The sequence below is a fragment of the Papio anubis genome, chromosome 13, assembly GCF_008728515.1.
Source record: "Papio anubis isolate 15944 chromosome 13, Panubis1.0, whole genome shotgun sequence".
Taxonomy (NCBI): Eukaryota; Metazoa; Chordata; class Mammalia; order Primates; family Cercopithecidae; genus Papio; species Papio anubis.
Window position 1 is genome coordinate 9,954,481 of NC_044988.1, and position 16,189 is coordinate 9,970,669.

The window sequence follows — 16,189 nt, forward strand, 5'->3', positions numbered from 1 at the left end:
TAGATGAAGGGGTAAAGAGAATGTGGTGTATATACACAATGGAGGACTATTCAGCCATAAAAAGGAATGAGATTCTGTCATTTGCAACAATATGGATGGAACTGGAGGTCATTATGTTAAGTGCAACAAGCCAGGCACAGAAAGACAAACGTGGCATTTTCTCACTTATTCATGGGATCTAAAAATCAAAACAATTGAGCTGATGGGCACAGAGAGCAGAAGAATGGTTGCCAGAGGCTGGGAAAGGTAGTGGAAGGGGATTGGTAGGGGTGGGTGGGGATAGTTAATGGGTATTAAAAAAATTACTAAGAATTAATAAGACCTACTATTTGATAGCACAGTAGAGTGACTATAGTCAAAAATAAAGTAATTGAACATTTAAAAATAACCTAAGAAGTATACTTGGATTTTTGTAACAGAAAGGATAAATGCGTGAGGGAATGGATACCACATTCTTCATGATGTGATTATTATCCATTGCATGCCTGCATCAAAACATCTCACGTACCCCATAAATATATGCACCTACTATGTACCCACAAACATTAAAAAACTAAAAATAAAAGAAAAATAAAAAGAGATGCATCCTTTGGTTCCTGAAGCATGGAGGTGCTGCTGTGAGGTGCAGGAACTCCTTGTGGCAGCCACAGCTAGAGTGAGGTGGATGGAGATGCTGGTGATAGAGAGTGGAGTCCTGGTGAGCTGCAGAGAAGGCCGCTGGCACCCGTGCTGGCGAGATGCCTTATGCTGGGGTCAGGGTGGCCTTAGGCCAGGCTCTGCCTCTGCCCATTCCAGCTGTGTGAGAGGCTGGTGGAGATCAGCCTCCCCACACCCATTTCTCTTCCTGGGCCCGTAGGAAGACTACATTTCCCAGCCTCCCTTGCTTTTAGGTGAGGGCCAGGGGTTTTGTCAAATGGGGTGGGGGTAGAATTACATCTAGGTTGACCCCCAATGCTCAATCCTTCATCCTCTCTCTTCCCTTCTGAGCCACTTCTGAAGCCATGCATTTTAGAAACAGAGTCATGACTCGGCAGGAGCCTGGAGGCCTGAGCCATTTACCCTGTTGCTATCAGCCTGGCATGGGAAGGAGAAACAAATCTTTGCTGTATTAAGTCACTGGGGTTTCAGGCTTATTTATTGCTGCAGCATAACCTATGCTATCCTGACTAGGGTAGACTGAGCTTGGCAACATTTTTAACCTCTCTGAGTCTCCCTTTCTTCATTTGCAAAATGTTAATTGTAATATCTGTTGTACTCAAGGCCATCTTTGCTGTAGGTAACAGAAACCCATTCATTCTGGCTGAAGCAGAAAGGGAATTTGTTGGAATATTTCAGGGGACTCTTATGAAATCCAGCAGCCACTGTCTTCCTAGCCTCAAGGACATATCCTTCACATCCCAGCATTGTCATCCAATCCACTGTGTCTCTGTGTCTCACAGCATGTTCCAGAAGAAAAAATCGGATTGTCTTAGTTCGTGTCAAGTCAGCTGTAGCCAGAGACCAGGGTCACATAAGACAAATGTGGCCTTGGGATTTCTTATGAGCAGGGTGCACTTTTCTGTTAGGTGGGTATCAGGAGGGAGAGGGATTACTAGTGCCATTTGTAAGGAGTCATCTCTGCCCTGTAAAGAGATCCAAGGGAAGGCCTGCTACTTCTGCTTGCATCCAGACCAGCTGTCAACCCCTTTCAGCCACATTTAAATGTTAGACATTTGAGTTACCCGCATGGTCTGAAATTGCAGCTGGTGACCTTTCAGCAAATCTCAAAGTTCTTTCAGGGCGCACAACAGTGTGGACACACAGAGCAGCCCAGAGGGAGGGAGAGTGGTGTCCACTTCACAGTTACTTCAGCGCCACTGATGCATCCGTGAGCACAAAACTATTTATTTATGGGCTTGCTCTGCTTGGTAGAGACCCTCACAAGCCTGAGACGAAGTAGTAAGGACAAAAGGAGTCTCTGAACAATAGGATGGTCTGATGGTAGTTCACAGGGCGGGACCTCCACCCAAAGGCTAGGATCTGGGCTGTGACTCTAGAGTACTAGCGGAGGTCACATTCTCTGTTAGCAAAACTCTGTTAGGATGCTTTCCATGCACCCTGTCAAGTGATCCCAACATACACTTTTGCATGAAACCTCAGCATTCCTGCATACAGCATGGCAGCCACCTTTGGGGCATCTACTCAGCCCATGATCCCCATCTCATACAAAAGAAAAAGAACGTGATGATCATCGCCAAGAAGGTGCGTCCAGGGGCTGCAGTGCCCCTACTCGCCATTAGATGATGCTACTGAGCCAGGAACAATCTGCTTTTCTTTAATTTCTGGGATTTTTCTCAATTTCTTAACATTTGTTTTCTAGAAACAATGGATTGCCACCTTTCTAGTTGGAAATCTTGAGCTGTCTAATGAAAGAAGACTCTACAGTAGGACAGTGATTCATTCAGGAGATAGTTCAGAGTGATGTACGGAACCACCTCAGTGGGCGGTTATTCACGGCTGTTCACTTTATCTGTCAGTGAAAAGTGACACATCTTTTGGGGCTTGAATTTGTGGAGTCCAGTAAAAACCAGAGTTCCTTGGAAGAGCTGTAAAATACAGCCTAGTACTCTCACCACCCCCCTTCTTGTTTCCATCCCCACCCTCACCCCACACTTTGCAAGGGGGTTATTGTTCCAGCAGAGATTTCTTCATGCCTGATGAGCTGTTAGACCAGTCTAGAAAGGAAATCACGAGGAGCCTGTGCTCTTGTCTAACACGATGGTAAAGTTGGTTAGTGCAGGGCATGGCTAGGGAGGGACCATATTCACTGTGGGTCCACGAATAGCTTTTTATAGAGAGAGGTTTGCTGGCAGTCAAAAGGTTCAACCAATGTTCAGCAGCAATACAGTAACATAGAATAGATGCTATTCTATCTGACCCAAAAAGTTGGCTGAACTCCTCAGGAGTCACAAGCACACTGGCCCTGATATTTCAATGAACTATGAAACAAAGCACTGACCCGCCTCTCTCTCAAATGGAATAGCATCTATTGGGCTATTTGCCCTTCTTTGACACATTGGAAATTGTGGACAAGAGGCTATTTCTTTGTAGATTGGCTGGAAGAATGGAAAAGGTAAAGTAAAGCCAAATGTATTTAACCTCTGCTATACACCAGGTACTGTGCAAGACACTTTTACACTTGTCTCACATAATTTAAGCCACATCACCCCTATTATTTTAAACTTTCAACTTCATGATATGACCCTCATTTCTCTCTCCTGTCTAATCTGCCATTGTCTTCTACCATTGGTGTGAACTACACAGGTTTTCATGCAGCTCTTGAACACCCCACACTTGCTGATCTCTCTGCCTAGACCTCCCCTCTCTAAGATGAGCACGATGGCTAATGCCTGCAATCCCAGCGCTTTGGCAGGCTGAAGTAGGAGGATCACTTGAGCTCAGGAATTTGAGACCCGCCTGGGCAACATAAATCAAAATACAAAAAATAGAAAAATTAGCTGGGCTTGGTGATGTGCTCCTATAGTCCCAGCTATTCAGGAGGCTGAGGTGGGAGGATTGCTTGAGCCCAGAAGTTCTAGGCTGCAGTGAGCTATAACCATACCACTGCACTCCATCTTGGGCAACAGAATGAGACTCTGTCTCAAAAAAAAAAAAAAAAAAAATCTGTTCTCTGGGTCTCACTGTGTGTCTTCATTCCTTAATTCTAGTCAAGCCTGTCATCAAATGTGACCCCCTTCATGGGTCTCCAGCCCCTCCAGCCTGCGTAGGTTTTCTTTAGGGCACACACCACAACCTACTCGTGTGTGTGTGCTGACCTGTGTGCTGCCTGCTCTCACACTAGAATGTCAGTTCCAAGAAATCCAGCCTTGCTGCCAGTATCACCACCGCCCTGAAATCCCAGTGCCCTGAACGGTTCCCAGCATACGCTAGAAGCTCAACAAGTATCTGCTGAATGAAAGCATGCATGAATGGGCTAAATTGGATCACTATGGGATACACTGAATTATTGTAGGGATGTTGGGGAATTTCTAAGTTTATAGATTATCAAACTTTTTTTGTCTGCCTCTGAGCATGGAAAAAAAAAACAGAAACAAAGCTCAAATGAAGCTAGGCTAATACTCAGTGGAAAGTCAGGGAAAACTAATTTGGGTGGAAGGAGAAATGACCCTCATCTCACTTGAAGTTTTGTTACCAGTGTCTAATGAGCCAGGACTCCAGTCCCCATCACTAAGGGCTCTCTCAGGACCTTGCACACAGGTGGCTGTACAAAGGACCCAGGGACTTCCCTCCATGGCTGGAGCTGTCTGTGACAGCAGAGCGGCTGGGTGTAGGGATGTGGGTCTTTCAAGACCCCACCCACTTTATCTTCTCGTCTTCACATTGGACAGGCGAGTTGTCCAATACAAAACCCAAAGGAGTATTTTTATGTAAGCGGACACACCCTGCCCTCTGTAAGTCATGGTGTTTTTTGATAAGGATATGGTGGTTCTCTTATCTTTTTTCCATGTGGTGTTCTCTGCTGCACACAACCCTGACTTAGTGCAATTGTGCTAATTGGAAGATGCGCTGACTGGGTGGTGCCTACCTCTCTGATTTAGAGGAAATACGTGGTCTGCTCTGACCCACTGGATGGATCTCCCAACATTGACTGCCTAGCCTCCAGTGGAACCATCTTTGCCGTCTGCAGAAAGGTAAGTAGACAGGCAAAATGTGAGGAGGGCTGACGTTTCATGCGTCCCTCCTGGGGTTGTCCCTGGAAGGTTCCCAGGCTAAGAGTCATGAGTTTGGAGTCCTAATCTCTGTCCCCCCACTAACTAGAAAAGCCACTGCAAGCAAAGCACAAACTTCTCTCTTCCTAAGCTCCTCATTAGAAGAGCTGAATTGGTGATTCTCCCCGTGACTACTTTCTGGTGTTCCTAGGGCAGTAATGTAGAAGGACAGCTGGGATCTTGTTTTGAAATCTGGATGCAACACCAATGTCAGACATAGTATTAGGTTCCAGGTGGCATCCGAAGACCCACTCTGTTTCTTCTTTCTGCATCTCACCTTTTATGACGTTCATTTTCTTTTGCTGCCAGAAAAAATCACCACACACTTAGAGGCAGCAAACGACACCTGTTGATTGCCTCCCACTTCTGTAGGTCAGAAGTCCAGTTGACTTGGCTGGGTTTTCTGCCTAGGGTCTCCTGAGGACAAAATTGAGATGACAGCCAGTGTGGCTCCTTATCAAGAGGTTCCAGGGGAGAATTTGTCTCTAGGCTCATTTAGGTTGTCAGTGGAATTCAGTTCTTTTCTGTGGTGGGATCAAGGTCCTCGTTTCATTGCTAGCTGATGGCCAGGGTCCTTCTTGGCTGCTGAATGCTGGCCGTGTTCTTTGGCTTGGTAGCCCTTCATTTTCAAAAGCAGCAACAGTTAGTCAAGGTTTTGAATCTCTGACACCACCTCCCCGTCTTGCCTCATCTCCCCTGTCCCTAGCCACAGGAAGTTCTATGCTTGTAAAAGCCGGTTTTATTAGATTGGACTAATCTAACCAGGATGACCCAGGGTGATCTTCCTATTTGAATCCATACCCTGATTACATCTGAAAACTCCTTGTTGCCATGTAATGCTCAGTATTCACAGATTCTGGGGATTGGGGTATCTTTGGGGCCATTCCCCCTACCCGGAAACCCTAGCAAACAAAGCAATGAAAGAATGAAGCAACAAAAGCATGGATTTATTGAAACCAAAGTATGCTCCACAAAGTGGGAGTGGGCTTGAGCAAGCAGCTCAAGAGCGCTGATTGCAGAATTTTCTGGGGTTTAAGTACTCTTTAGAAGTTTCCTATTGGTTACTTGGTTTACACTCTATGTAAATGAAGGAGTGGCCCGCAACCAGTCTGATTGGTTGTGGAAGGCAACCAATCAGAGGCTGAAGTGAAGTTACAAAGTTACATCCTATGCAAATATCTGATTGGTTTCACTTCAGCCTCTGATTAGTCCCCTCCTGAAACCAATCAGCATGCCTGTGGTCCCAGCTACTTGGGAGGCTGAGGCAGGAGAATCACTTGAACCTGGGAGCGGGAGGATGCAGTGAGCTGAGATCGTGCCACTGCACTCCAGCCTGGGTGACAGAGGGAGACCCTGCCTCAAAAAAAAAAAAAAAAAAAAAAAAAGAAGGAGAAGGAGAAGGAGGAAGAAGGAGGAAAAAGAAAAAAGAAGAAGAGCTGGATGCAGTGGCTCGCTCCTGTAATCCCAGCTCTTTGGGAAGCCAAGGTGGGTGGATCACTTGAGCCAGGAGTTCAAGACCAGCCTGGGCAATGTGGCAAGCCCTGTCTCTACACACACACACACACACGAATACAAAAATACAAAAATTAGACAGGCATGGTGGCATGCACCTGTGATCCCAGCTACTCAGGAGGCTGAGGTGGGAGGATGGCTGGAGCCAGGGAGGTCAAGGCTACAGTGAACCATGATCACTCCATTGCACTCCAGGTGGGGGCAACAGAGCAATATCATGTCTTGAAAAAAAAAGAACAATAAGAGTATCTCTATGCTGGGAAGTGTTTGTTAATTACATAACTTATCACTTTAATCCTCACAATACCCACAGAGGTGGGCATTTTAATTCCCCTTTCACAGGTGAGGAAATGGAGGCTCTACAAATTTATGTTTCTTGCCCATAGTTACATGGCTGTGAAGAAGCAGAACCATGTTTTGAACCTAAAACCATTTAATTCCAAAATTAGTGACCTTCATTACTCTTTACTCATGTGTTTATTGTCTGTGTCTGCCAGCTAAACATTGTGCTCACCACTCGCCTGACAAGCAGTACATCCTAAATAAATATCTGTAGAATGAGTGAATACTATCTCCCCTCACAATCTCAGACTGGAAGCATAATGGTAGTAGAGCAGTTCAGTGCTTTGTTTCACAGTTAATTGAAATATCAAGGCCAGTGTGCTTGTGACTCATAAGGAGTTCAGCCAACTTTTTGGGTCAACAATAAACAAGGGAGAATTTTCCGTTTTAGCTTAGAAACACATCATCTGGAGACTTTTGTAGAATGTAAAAAATTTTCCTGCCTGTGGCTGGGTGTGGTGTCTCATGCCTGTTATCCCAGCACTTTGGGAGGCCAAAGTGGGCAGTTCTCTTGAGTTTGAGACCAGCCTGGGCAGTGTGACAATACCACATGTCTACAAAAAATACAAAAATTAGCTGGGCATGGTGGTACACACCTGTAGTCCCAGCTACTGGGGAGGCTGAAGTGGGAGGATCACCTGAATCTGGAGAGGTTGACACTGCAGTAAGCTGTGGTTATGCCACTGAACTCCAGCCTGGACAACAGAGCAAGAACTCATAAAAAAAAAAAAAAATGCCTACATGCTAGGTCAACCTCCTCAAGTTGTTACAAAGCTCACAAATTTGAGTTAAATAGAATTCATGAACAAAATGTTTTTCAGAGGGAGCTAACCAATCAAGCCACAAATGGGAAATTTTCCCCAAAATATCAATACTCTAAACACGATGGCAAATATTGTTCCTCCTATCAACAAACCCAAATCACATCTACAGGTGTCTGATTTTCATTGACTTCAAATGATTTCGGACCTAGTGGCATTCCTTAGCGTCCAACTTTCTTTCTCCTCTTCTTCTCTTGGATGCAGTCCTTCAGACGTAGAATTTTTTCTCCTTAGTTCAGCTAAAACCCAGGTACTTGTCTCATGACCAAGAAAAATTAGGCACACAGACACATTGAAAGATGAGGAGAGCAGAATGTATTAAAAGAAAGCCTCAGTGAAGAAAAATAAACAAACAAACAAACAAACAAAACGGGGATCTTGCCAACAGGCGGATCACAGACTGAACACCGAATACCAGGCTCCCACACGTGAGATGAAGAGGCCAGGATCCTTCCCACTGCATAAGGCATGAATTCGTGGTAGCTCCACCTCCATTCCCCCAGTGCGCAGGCGGGCCCTTAGTCTGAGCCACTCCACATTGCTTTATTTCCGTTACTGCACATGTGTTAAGGGAAGGAATTTTTCACTGTGGGCATCTTTAGGCAAGCCCCCTGTGCATGACCTGGGTGGCATTTGGCTGTCTCCTGTCTCTATTATTTTCTCCCAACTTAGCAGGTTTATCTGAGCGGTGTCCTTTCTGTCTGCCTTGATCCTTTCCTTACCACCCACTTGCATTTGCCCCCTCTGTCGCTCAGTGCATTTTCTCCCAGGATGCTCTGGCCACACTGACCAGGTGTCTCTATCTCTGCTGTTTCTCTTTTGTTTTGTTATGTTTTGTTTTGTTTTGTTTTGAGATGGAGTCTCATTCTTGTCCCTCAGGCTGGAGTGCCGTGGCACGATCTTGGCTCACTGCAACCTCCACCTCCCAGGTTCAAGAGATTCTCCTTCCTCAGCCTCCCAAGTAGCTGGGATTACAGGCGCCTGCCACCATGCCCAGATAATTTTTGTATTATTAGTAGAGATAGGGTTTTACCATGTTGGCCAGGCTGGTCTCGAACTCCTGACCTCAGTTGATCTGCCCGCCTCAGCTTCCCAAAGTGCTGGGATTACAGATGTGAGCCATTACACCCAGCCAATCTCTGCTGCTTCTTTTTACCCTGGATATCGTTCTATGTTTTCTTGAACCTGTGAACTTCTTGGGAAAGTTAAATACTAAGAGCTTCTCAAAATGAGACCCCACATTCTAGACAGAATTTATAGTCAGGATTCCAGGGAAGGTCAGCTGGCTCCCACCCCCAGAAGCACTTTGCTGTTGAAGGTGTTGTCTATGGAGCATCGAGGTCACTTGGGGCATTAGAAAGACATTCAGGAAGGGAGTTACTAAGTCTGAATTTCTGGAGATTATTTTAGTAGAGGAGAATGATGGGTCTCTGGCCATCCTTCTTCCTTTTTTTCCCTCCTGTCTAACAAATTGTATATCTTATGATCGACATCTCCCTAACCATCCCCCAATCTCAGGGTAAGCACCCACCATTCTACTCTCTACTTCTATGAGTTCAACTCTACTAGATTCCATGTGGAAGGGAGACATTTAGTATTAATATTTCTCTTTCTGTGTCTGGCCTATTTCACTCAATGTAATGCCCTCCAGGATTACCTGTCTTGTGGAAAATCACAGGATTTCCTTCTTTTTTTAAGGCTGAACAGTATTCCACTGTGAATATATGCCACATATAAAAATTCATTCATCCACTGATGGACACATGAAGTGCATGTTAGCCAGGATGATCTCGATCTCCTGACCTCGTGATCCACCCACCTCGGCTTCCCAAGTTTAATTTGCATGTCTGTGGTTAAAATTCTCGTCTTAAGTCAGCATTTTAAAAATCAGTTGATTTAAAAAATCCTTTGACCTCTTTCAGTGCATCATACATATTTGGGGGCACAAAAAGCAGAAACAACAGGGGAGAAAGCAATGAGGATGGGAGCTGGTTTGACTGAGAAATCCCAAGGGCACAGGAACTCCTTAACCCTACGTCAAACCACAGAAGAGAGCTCAGCAGAGATGGCCTGTTGACACGGCTCCAGGTCATGTTTGTGGCCTCCTGTCCCTATCTGTCCATCTCTGTTCTAAGACCTCCCAGGTCTCAAGAGCTTCTCATATGCCCTGTTACTTTCCTGTGTTTTCTGACAATTCTGCCTAAAATCTTCAGTGGTATGTCTTAAGGTAAGACCCAGCAATGGTGTTTCCGTGATATAGAGGCACTATTAGATTCCAAAACACCTTTAAGAAGAATAATAGTAGCTCTATTCTGGGAGGTTTTTGGTAACCACACTTATCTCTTTAATCTTCAAAATACCCACAGAGGTAGGCAATTTAATTCCTCTTTTACAAGTGAGGAAATGTTGGCTCCATAAGTTTTAGAGACTTGCTCAAAGTTACATGCCTGTGAAGAATCTGAACCATAATTTATTCTCAGAACTATTTAATTCCAAAATCAGCGATCTTAATTACTCTTTATTTGTTCATTTGATTATTGTCTGTCTCTGCCTGTCAATCATGGTGCTTACAACTTACCTGACAAAATGTATATCCTAAATAAATATTTGTGGAATAAATGAATATTATCTCCCCTGAAAACCTAAGGACTGGAAGCGTAATGGTGGCACTGCAAGGCACTGTTTTGTTTCGTTGTCCATTGAATTATCAGAGCCAGTGCCCTTGTGGCCCCTAAGGATTCCAGACAAATCTGTGGCTGTCTGGTACAGGAGTGGAAATTCCTAGTTGCGCTGCAGAAACAATTCATGTTGAGACTTTTTAAGGACTGTATTCTTTTTCTGTTGCTTTTGTAAATATCTTACACACTGTATCAACCAGCTCAACTTATTACAAAGCTGGAAAATATAAGTATAAATCATAAGCAAACCCTTGTTCAGATAGAAGGAAAATTAAGTCTAGCCTCAAAAGATGTTTTCTTCCCCAAAATATCAATGTATTTAATAAATATGGCCAGCATTGTTTCTTCTATTAGCAAACCACAGTCACAGCTATAGGTGTCTGATTTTCATTGACTTCAAATAATTTCTGACTTTGTGGCACCCTCAGCATCTAGTCTCATCCATCCCTCCTCTTCTCCTGTTAGATTCAGTCCCTTCTCTTGAGTTGGGAGGTTGTCTGGACAGTGTCTTGCCATCTGCATTGCTCCTCTCCCCACCACCCATGTGCATTTGCCCCGCTGTCCCTCAGTGCTTTTCCCCCAGGATGCTGTGGCCACACTGACCAGGTGTCTCCATCTCTGCCACTTCTCTTTCCCCTGAGTGCTGTCCAGTGTTTTCTGGAACCTGTGAACTTCCTGCGAATGCTAAATACTAAGAGCTTCTCAAAATGAGCCCCCATGTTCTAAACAGAACCTGCAATCAGGATTCCAGGGAAGGTCAGCAGGCTCCCACCCCCAGAAGCACTTTGCTGTGTAAGGTGTTATGTATGGAACACAGGGATCACCTGGGGCCTTGGAAAGACATTGAGGAAGGGAGTTACCAGGTTACCAAGTCTGAATTTCTGAAGATAGTTATACTAAGGATGAATTCAATGTAATTCATGAATTATTCATGACTTTCTAGACAGGTTAATGAATGTTTCTTTTAGCCCCTCAGGATGGGATCTCTGAATCAGTGGGTAGCTTCATGAGAGAGGTCGGAGGAGTTGGGAGGATGCTGATGGAAGTGGGGAGGACTGCGGTCGCCCTGCACTTGTTTGTCTAAAAGTGATGAGAAGACCTCACCCAAATGCAAGAGCCATGACTCTGAGCCATCACTGCCCCATGTTACAGGAGACAGGATTTGACCATCCTTCCACAGGTCAGAGCTATTGTTAATCAAGGTGACAATGCAAGATGCGTTCCCACTCCTGACTCCACCCGATTGCTGTAAATAGAGCCCCTGAGTGTGTTAGCTTGTTTCGAAACTGGGAGACAATTCAGCAAATGTTTCATCACATTCGACATTTGCTGAAAATACTGACACATTCCCCACTCAAAGATGAGTCACTATAAGTAACTCAAGGGCACTAGTCCTGCTGTCCACATAAGAGAATATTGGTCCTGAGTAAATGGGACCATATTTGAAGATAACAAAAGGGATAACATGGGAGATGATGGTGGGATTCGTATCCCAGTGACTGCTTTGAGTATATTCCGACTGGCCAGTGGGTTTCAGTTCCCCTATCTAGACAAAGAAATGCTCCTCATGATTGGCAAAAGCAGGAAAAGGTTTATCATCAGCTCTACAACAAGGCTGCCGAGCCACTAGAGTGGTCTCTAGAAGACAATGTCCTCAGGAATAACCGTTAGCAAGGAGCTTGCTTCTGTAGTGCTGTGTTGTTGCTAATAGTTTTTGTTACAGCAACTGCAATGTAGAAGACTTGATCCAGGGAAAGCAGAAACAGAAACCTGTGCCTTTGAGAAGGTTACAAGCAATGAAGACCATTAACACCCACCCTCTGAAGGAGGAAGTTGGAAATTGCAAGAGGCACCGCCCATAGCTAGAGCCCCAGCACATGGGTCATGACTCATACTGTGCATGTCAACTACAGGCCCTGCTTCCTCAGGCCTTGGTTGTGGATCAAGCCCTTGATTCTTCCCTTTTAGGTGCAGCCCAGTTGCTATGATGTTTCTTGAGTCAATGAGCTCTTTGGCTTGAGCAAGGAAATGGTCTGCCTTCAGTTCCAAGAAGCTGACAAGCACCCAAAGACTTCTTTTTTCTTTTCTTTTTTTTTTTTTTTTTTTTTTTTCTTTTTTTTTTTTTTTTTTTTTGAGACAGAGTCTCACTTTCTTGCCCAGGCTGGAGTGCAGTGGTGCGATCTTGGCTCACTGAAACCTCCGCCTCCTGGGTTCAAGTGATTCTCCTGCCTCAGTCTCCCGAGTAGCTGGTATTACAGGCACCCACCACCACACCAGCTAATTTTTGTATTTTTAGTAGAGATGGAGTTTTACCATGTTGGCCAGGCTGGTCTCAAACTCCTGACTTCAGGTGATCCACCCACCTTGGCCTCCCAAAGTGCTGGGATTACAGGTGTGAGCCACTGTGTGCGGCCCCAAAGGCTTCTTTAGGCAGGTGGCAGGACATGGGTGTATCCTGCAAGTGCTCCTAGCAAGCCCCAGGTTTTCACGCCAGAGGCTTGGGGTTTTCCAGCTCTCAGCCTAACATCCCCAAATGTCTGTGGTCCAATTCCTCCATGAATAACAGGGTAAACACGCCACCCCTGCTAGTGGAGAATGGGTCCTGAGAGCTGGGAGGCCCAAGTCAGATCTTGAGGCTCTTCATCAAACAGTTGCTGTTGGACAAAGCAGCAACACTCTCTCTCTCTCTCTCTCTCTCTTTCTCTCTCTATGTTTGGAAAGGAAAAACCATCTCAATAGTTTTTCTCACAGTTTCCTTTAAGGAAATCCTCTAGGACTCAATGAGGCCTCAGACCTAGTGGAAACTATGAACTGTTTCAAACAACATATCTGGATTCTGCAATCTGAAAAGCTAGGACCAAGGCAAATGTAGATACCAGTCGTCAGGAGGTGAGTACTGAGCATGTTAGGAAGAAAGTTTTCAGAGAAGGTAAACAAATAGTGAAGAATAATCACCTCGCTGTTATTTAGGATCATTTCAACTACCCTCAACTCATATCCTGTTAGGTGGAGGAGGACAGCCAACCTCACTCTTGAGGCCAAATCAGCCTTCTCTTTGGCCTTAAAAAGAACACTCATGAGAGAATATTGTTTACCCTCCCAGCCCTGCAGGGATTTGCATCCGCGCGGGAAGCATGGCTCAGTCATAGGCAGACATCAGCACCACATTGTTCCCTGCTCCTCATCCACTCCAAGGCAGCATCAGGCACCATTCATCTTTATATCCATGTCTATTTGCTGAGACCCTGTCAGTGTAGCATCAGCAGGTTTTATGACTCAGAACCAGTTTCTTCTCATTCCTTTTCACAGAATAAGAAAACTAAAGCTTAGAGGGGTCATAAAGTTGTGCCCTGATTCTCGCACTGGAAGGAAGCCCCGAGAACCTGCACCTATCCCCACCTGGCCTCCCTCACCTACTTGGGAATGAGCCTGGGAAACACAGGCTGACTCTGGGATGATGTTGGAGAGGCTCTACATCCTGTGGGCACTCCCCACTCCACGTTACCCAGTGAGTCAAAGGCTTCTAGAAAGACATTTAGTCACTCAAAGACACTGCAGATCCCAGTGTCCAAGGAGGAACTTTCACTCTGGAAAACACGAGCTCATTTCCCTTTGAGGAAATCATTTCTTCAGGACACTGAATGGCACCAACCAGCACCCGGGATCCTGAGAGGGTATTGCAGCTCCCAAAGCACCACTGGTGTGAGAAGCTCAAACCTCACAAATACCATGTTATTCTTCCTGTGGAGGACTGCTTCTCCCAGAGAGCCCTATCAATACCTCCAATGCGATGTGATCTTTTCACAAAATGACCTCAACATTCTTTACTGAATGATGACTCTGTGGCCACTTGTGTTTGCTTTTTAAATTCCTCCCGTCTATCTTAAATTTCACGTCTTTTGACCAATACCTTCTTAATGACCCCTCACAAGTCCCATGAAAACACCATCCTACTCTTTACTTCTGTGAGTTCAGCTTTTTTAGATTTTACATGTAGGTAGATCATGCACTGTTTGTCTCTCTGTGTCTGACATGTTTCACTGAACACAATGTCCTCCAGGTCCTTCCGTTTCACACAAATGATAGGATTTTCTTCTTTTTTAAGTCTTAATAGTATTCCATGTTGTATGTATGTCACCTTTTCTTCATCCGTTCGCCTGTTCATAAACACTTAGGTTGACTCCATATCCTGGCTATTGTGAAGAGGGCGCAGTGAACCTGAGTGAAGATAGCTTTTCCATGTACTGGTTTTCATTCCTTTGGAGATAGACCCAGTTCTTGGACCTCTGCATCATTCAGTAGTTCTATTTTTTGAGGAACTTCCACACTATTTTTCCATTATGTGTGTACAAATTTGCATTCCCTATATCTCTATTATGACAGGTCAAGCACAGAATACAATGGGTTATATTTTAGGTCTTATTGAAACAGTCTCAAGACATGTATACCTAATTTGATAAGTTTGGGAGCATAATCTAATAATATAAGGAACTGTATCTTTGCTTTTAACATATATGCTTACCCACCACAATAACAATATAATTAATTTCAACAATTTGGTAACCTGGCTCACGGGAAGAAAGAAATAAGTGAGGTTACCTGTGCATCAAATCCTTGAATAAATATTTTCTTAAATAACCAAGACCTCTGGAAAGATTCTGTCTTTGACCCCATAATAAAATGGTATAAGATTAGCCCTACTGGCCAGGCGCGGTGGCTCACGACTGTAATCTCAGCACTTTGGGAGACCGAGGCAGGTGGATCACGAGGTCAGAAGAGGGAGACCATCCTGGGCAACATGGTGAAACCCATCTCTACTGAAAATACAAAAATTAGCTGGGCATGGTGAAAATACAAAAATTAGCCGTGTGTGGTGGCATGCACCTGTAGTCCCAGCTACTCAGGAGGCGGAGGCAGGAGAATCACTTGAACCTGGGAGGCGGAGGTTGCAGTGAACTGAGATCGCACCACCACACTCCAGCCTGGGTGGTGACAGAGTGAGACTCCATCTCAAAAAAAAAAAAAAAAAAAAAGTTAGCCCTACTACATGCAAATGTTTACATGTCTCATTTATTCTTCACAACGATCCTGTGAGGAAATGTTATCCCCATTTCCTGAGGGATGAAACAGGCTAAGGGGAGGTGTGCAACCTGCCCGAGACCCCCCAGCTGGAAACCAAGGAATGGCTGGTCCCTCCCAGCACTGCCTCTGCCACATCCTCCCCTGCCCTGTCCCTGTGCTGTGGGTGCCTGCGGTGATTAAGGGCAGATGTGAAGACAGAGCACGGGAGAGCTTTGACAAAGGTGTTTCAGGAAAAGGAGGCAGGACCGGCTGCCTGGAGGTGGGGAATGATGTTTCTAAGTAGGGCAAAATCAATACACAGAGAGCAAATTCATTATCTACTGGTATGTCCTTCTCAGCTTGAATAACTATTTTTGTTTCAACTTTTGAAATATTGCTTGGCTTCCCAACTGCTGAATGTGGCCCCATCACATTTGTGAAAGTGGAGTAGCCTCTCCCTACAGCTGCAACTCTTTCCCACCTAAGATCCAACACTTCTCATTTATTTTAATTTTAAAGAAATAGAGACCACTGTAAAAAAAAAATTTTCCAAACAAAAAAACAGTAACATATATGAAGGAAAAAATAAAATGTCAGCCAGCAAGCAATGTTCTACTTTTTGTGGAAAAGAAAAAGAGAGAACAAGAAAGCATATCTGTATTTGTCCTCAGGTGCATAAATAAATTCTAGAAGGACACTAAGAAGCTAACAATAGATCCCAGCACTTTGAGAGGCCAAGGAGGGCGGATCATCTGAGGTCAGGAGTTTGAGACCAAGCTGGCTAACATGGTGAAACCCCATCTGTACTAAAAATACAAAATACAAAATACTAAAAATACAAATTTTTACTAAATTACAAATACAAAAAATACAAAAAATTAGTCAGGTGTGGTGGCGCACACTGTAATCCCAGCTACTCAGGAGGCTGAGGCAGAAGAATCACTTGAGCCCCAAAGGCGGAGGTTGCAGTGAGCCAAGGTCACTCCATTGCACTCAAACCTGGGCA

At 44.7% G+C, this 16,189-nt stretch overlaps 1 long non-coding RNA gene across 1 annotated transcript; it reads left to right on the forward strand.

The window, feature by feature from the left end:
- Positions 1 to 11,310: 11,310 nt before the first annotated feature.
- Positions 11,311 to 13,960, forward strand: LOC103878478. Its single transcript, XR_638690.4, has 3 exons — positions 11,311 to 12,090; positions 12,874 to 13,011; positions 13,432 to 13,960. It is a non-coding gene; the product is annotated as an uncharacterized LOC103878478 (long non-coding RNA).
- Positions 13,961 to 16,189: the final 2,229 nt, after the last annotated feature.